Genomic DNA, 6,000 nt, shown 5'->3' with positions numbered 1-6,000 from the left:
AACGTGTAACAGATCTCCAAAGAAAGTAAAGTGTAAATGTTTCCCAAAGTGTAACTGTTCATTAATCAAAGTAAAGTGTAACTCTGTCCCAATCAAAGTAAAGTGTAACTCTTTCCCAGTCAAAGTAAAGTGTAACTGTTCACCAATCAAAGTAAAGTGTAACTCTTTCCAAATCAAAGTGTAACTCTTTCCAAATCAAACTGAAGGATAACTACTCCTCAAAGTAGAGTATAACTGTTGTCCTATCAAATTAAAGTGTAACTGTTCCAAAATCAAAGTATAGTGTCAACGTTCCTCAAGCAAAGTAAAGTGTAACTGTATCCCAACCAAAATGAAGGATAACTGTTCCCCAATCAAAGTAAAGTGTAACTGTTCCCCAATCAAAGTAAAGTGTAATTGCTCCTCAACCAAAATAAAGTGTAACCTTTTTATAAATCAAAGTAATGTGTAACAGATCACCAAGAAAAGTAAAGTGTACATGTTCCCCAAAGTGCAACTGTTCCCCAATCAAAGTAAAGTGTAACTGTTCCCCAATCAAAGTAAAGCGTAACTGTTCCCCAATCAAATTAAAAGTGTAACTGTTCCCCAATCAAAGTAAAGTGTAACTATTCCCCAATCAAAATAAAGCGTAACTGTTCCCCAAACTAAAAGTGTAACTGTTCCCCAATCAAAGTAAAGTGTAACTGTTCCCCAATCGAAGAAAGTGTAACTGTTCCCCAATCAAACTAAAGTGTAACTATTCCCCAATCAAACTAAAGTGTAACTGTTCCCCAAGCAAAGTAAAGTGTAACTGTTCCCCAATCAAACTAAAGTATAACTGTTCCCAAAACAAAGTAAAGTTTAAAAGTGTAAATGTTTGCCAATCAAAGTGAAATGTATCTGTTCTCAGTAGTGCAACTGTTCCCTATAAGACTAAAGTATCACTAAGTATAGCTGTTCCACCTGTAAAAATAAAGTATAACTACACCTGACATAACAGCTGTTCTCTAAAAGAAAGTGACGTTGTCCCCCTCATAAACTTAAGTATAACTGCCCCCATAACAGTAGTAAATCTGTTCCCTTATAGAATTAAAGTACAGCTGTTCTCCCAATACAATTAAAGCATAGCTGTTTCCCCAATAGAAATATCTGTTCCAATCAAAGTAAAGTATAACTTACCCCCCTGTAAATATAGTATAGCTGTTCAATCATAATAGTAAACTATTGCTATGCCCTTATTACAGTAAAGTACAGCTGTTTCCCCATAAAGTAGTGATAACCGTCTAAAAGTAAAGTAATCCCCCAAAAGTAAAGTATAACTGATCCCCCCCCTCATAAAATTAGTATAGTTGTTCCTCCATGAAAGTAAAGTGTAGTTGTCTCCACATAAAAGTATAGTTCTGAAAGTAGTACAGGTGTTTCCTCAAAAAAGTCAAGTATAGCTGTTCCCCTTAGGCCTAATAAAAAAGTTGTTTGGTTCCGGTTACCCGACCCCACCTAGGTTTTCATGCCGACCCTAAAACATTTTTTCCGGTATTCGAGAAAATAAAATCACGAAATCTCGCAACAAATAGTGGATGAGGAAACTGACATCAACTTAAAAAGACAGTATAAAACTGTTCTTCCAATCTGTAATGGCTGTACATCTGATGATAAGTAATCAACAACAGAGACCATATGGAAAACAACGGAAAACATAACTACCTGAACTAGACACACTCTCATATGGAAAAAAAAAATCTAAAAAAAAAAATCTACCTACCCAACTATTCTAAAATTGAATGTAATCAGAATCATACAATTAATTTTTTAAGCTTAATCATTGTACAACTACCCCAAATAAAATAGGTATAGCTACCCCCCCCCCCCCCCCTCAATATAGGTGGTATAATTATTCTGGTACCCATAGGGATTCTAATCTATATCAAATCGTGGAGTACAATTAAAATAACATGATGATACAAAATGTATATCAACAATAATTAATCCCAAAAATCATCATTATATTTAATATGGTAGACCAAGTTGCTTTTTTTTCTTTGCGTAAGCTTAACAACCACCCAAAAATGGTTTGTGTTAGTCTTTACAGATATGGTTAGGGTTATAGTTAAATTTATTAGTTTGGTTAATGGTTAATAGTTAGTATAGGGTTAGGTGCCTAGACTAGAGGTGACTGAAGCATACACAAAGGGACTGGGCAACAGAGTCTACCAAATAATTACAATGAAAATTTGTATGGGTTAGGTATTCTTCAATTGTAATCATGACATTCACAAGCCATTAACGGTCCAAGTGCAACAAACCCGCGGGCTTGCCTGACGAAAAAAGGTGTCATAAAAGTTGTTTGCATCTCTAAAGCTGTTTGTAGTGTTACTTATAATAGCCTAATAAATTGATAACAACTGATATAAGACGGAGATAAGGTTTGCCTCAATTGACCCACTCCTTAGAAATGATCTTACGCTGTGAACTACACTGTTTACTTGTGTTATGTAAGAGCCCATCATCACATGTGTAAATATTGGTACTCTTTGATAACAAGTGGACTTGCTTCTTTAATGGCTTGTCCCAGTAATGGAAATGATAATAATATTCAAATTCTCAATTATTACTAGCAATTCACATTTTATATGCAAATGCTCAGCAGATATTCTCCATAATCAAATGAGTGAGAAGGCATTTGTTTTTAAAAGTAGTTTTAGACTATAACATGATGGCACTAATTAAGTAACAGTGAAATTATAAAATTTCTCAGAATTTACAATCAATGATTCCTTAACACCTACTGTGTCATATACCAGATAACCCACAAAATCTCCAAGCCAGTATGGCTTTTAAAAAGAAATCTCAAATATTGAAACCCCAGTAGCTGTAATTATTTTCACTCTTTTTTTAAGTTTGTCAAATACATGTTATTTGAGAGGGGACGGGGCAGCTATACTTGAGGGAACTTACTGGAAACAGTTTATATAATAATCCTTTCAATGACTGACTTTAGTAATTGTTGATGATACTGTATTTGATTTTTAATAAACAATCCTGAATTGAGTATGGATATGTTAACAAATTATAAATACATGCTTCACATGAAAGTTGACAATATGAACAATAATTATGAAATATAAGTTGTTCATTTTACAGCTGTTGGTTCTTACAAAGACTACCCCTATGTTCTATGTCACTCATTTAATACATGTCATTTTTGGTGCAAAGGCTACATAGTCTTCCAAATGACTTGGAGACATTAAAAACTTAATTCTTACCAAGCCAAGCTGACCTACCCTGTAAGTAACTGGTAGACTTCTTCCTCTTCCTGTACAACATTAACACTGTGGCGGATTGCAAAGAGTGTTCTTGGTGATGTAACTGGTAGTCTTGATTTCTTCCTCTTGTGGTGGATTGCGACAAAAGTACTCTTGGTGATATAATGGTACATTGTAGGCTTGACTTCTTCCCTGCGACTTGTTCTTGGTGATGGACCCAAGTCTATGATTATATTTCTGCAGCAACTGTAGCTAATATTGGGCATACTTGTAGTTCACACTTGAGGTGCTCTGGTCAGATGGATGTTGATGCCTATGATTCAAAAATAATAACCACCTATATATAAATGAATGCAAAAATTAAGACATGCATGTAACAAGCCATGTGCATTCTAAATTAATGTGTTCATTAACTTGAGGAAGGATATGTTCGGAGAAGAAGGGCAGTGGACACCAATTTTGGCAGCTGTGTGCCATGAATTTTGGCAGCTGTGTGCCACTATAAAACTAGACAAAGACTAGCACAGGTTTTGAAAGTAAGAAAGAGATCTATCAGAAAATAAGTCAAACAACAATCAGCTCTAAATACCTTTTCATATGGTTTGTAACATATTTGAATCCTCACAGGCATCTATTGTACATTTTTATTTTGTTGTGTTGTCTGAGTAGAAAGAGAGAGAAATATAGGTAAAATACATAATGTACATGCAAACAATAAATTGATTCTAATCAATACATTGATTATCTGCAGATTACCATTCTGTCTTGGGCATTAATTTATAACTGATGAACATAATAAATCTTGTGTATAATCACTGATTAATCATCCAATATCTTCTAAATATCATGCTGCCCAGCTGGCAATTGACACAAAATGAACACTTTGCAAAGCTGGACAGAGAGTGAAAGCTACTCACCTTGCAGACAGCATGAACAAAAATCGTCACAGTGGTTTGTAAATAAAAAACAAGTCTGCAGAGCAGTACGCATATAATGATCAATACTTTGAGATTGATCATTAACTGTGGCTGGACAACAGGAAGCAGTTAATGAAATACTCCTTTCAGTTCACATGGGGCAACACATGGAAGGCTGCATTGCTAAATGAACAAAGAAATGGCTACAAATGTTGCTGATATATCCATACTCCATCCTTTGCATTGTGACCAGTACTTTTCACCTTTCGATGTAAAATCTAATTGCATTGACAAAAAATAAACATGAAATTGACAAAAAAGATAGTGAAATAAATAAGAATTTCACCGATCATAGAGCATGTTATCTTGGGAGTGACAGATGAAAGTTCATGCCATGAACATCGAGACAGATGTATATAGGAAATATGACATTATTGTTTCAATACATTGACAGTTGGCATTGATGACATATTAGAAAGAGATGGCAATGTGACAAACTCTTTCACACTGAATCAGGCACATCAATTCATTTAACACTTCTATAACTTCACCAGTATGGTTACCTCCTCAATTTGTATGGCCTGGCCTGACTGACAATATATCTGGATATTTAAAGGAATCAGATTTTGATGGGTTTGAATAAACATTTTTTGGTAGAAATGAACAGAAGAACCACACATCACAGAGGCCAAAAAGGAAAATGCAACTGTACATTCTGTGTTATCAATGATTTTTGACAAATTCCATGGTGTACATAGTCACAGCACCCTCTAATCCAATTCAATGCATCATTGATGTACAACAATATTTGTGACCCGCAAAACCAGCCAACAAATAATTAAACTTGACAATCAAACCAACCAACAAATAATGAACTTGACAAACTAACCAACAAACTCAAAGGATCAACCAACTTCCCAAACAACTATAACTTAAACCAACAGACAAACCAACTAATGCAGACAACTAACTAACCAACCAACTAACCAACCAACCAACCGACCGGCCAACCGACCAACCAACCAACCAACCAACCAAATGATGACAAATCTGACTAACAAAGTAACACACTCATAAACCAACCAACAATACAAACCAGAGGGTGATGTGTTTATATATAACCTGTGGGTCTGTCAGAACTTATTGGTAAAACAGAATGCATTACATTTTCTTACTGGACTTTGTGATGTTTGTTTCTTCTGTACACTTGCATCAAAAAATGTTTACCCAATATGATCAATATCTGATGCATTAAATAATATATGTTGTCATTCAGGTTGTGCCATAAAAACTGAGGGTTTGACCATACAGGTGAAGTTGTGGGAGGTTTTTTTGAAGTGATGTGCATGATTCAATGTGAAAGAGTTGGTCATATATGTCTTCTTATTCTGATGTCTTCAAAGGCAACTTTCAAAGTATTGCCCCAATAATGCCCTACATCCAATTTATATCTGTCTCTGTTCATGCCATTCACTTTCATCTGACACACTCAAAATAATATGCTACATGACTGGTGAAATTTGCATTTTTTCACTGTCTTTCTGGCCAATTGCATGCTCATTTGTTCTTAATGGAATTCGATTTTGCAGGGTGGGGTAAAAGGTATCGGTCAAAATGCAATGGACAGAGGATAGGTAAATCTGCCCATTTGTTGAAATTTCTTTCATTCTTTATTGAATGCACCCATCCAGGTGCAACACAATGCAAACTGACCTGAATAATAATTACATATGCATATCAACAATTTCCAAATATGAAATTTAAACATTGTCTATTGTCTTTTTTGTTTTTTATGGATTTGGCAGGCTGGACATATTTGCTTGTGTTCCATTGGCATTGCG

Source organism: Glandiceps talaboti, chromosome 21 (assembly GCF_964340395.1).
Source record: "Glandiceps talaboti chromosome 21, keGlaTala1.1, whole genome shotgun sequence".
Lineage (NCBI taxonomy): Eukaryota > Metazoa > Hemichordata > Enteropneusta > Spengelidae > Glandiceps > Glandiceps talaboti.
This window is presented reverse-complemented; position numbering follows the sequence as displayed.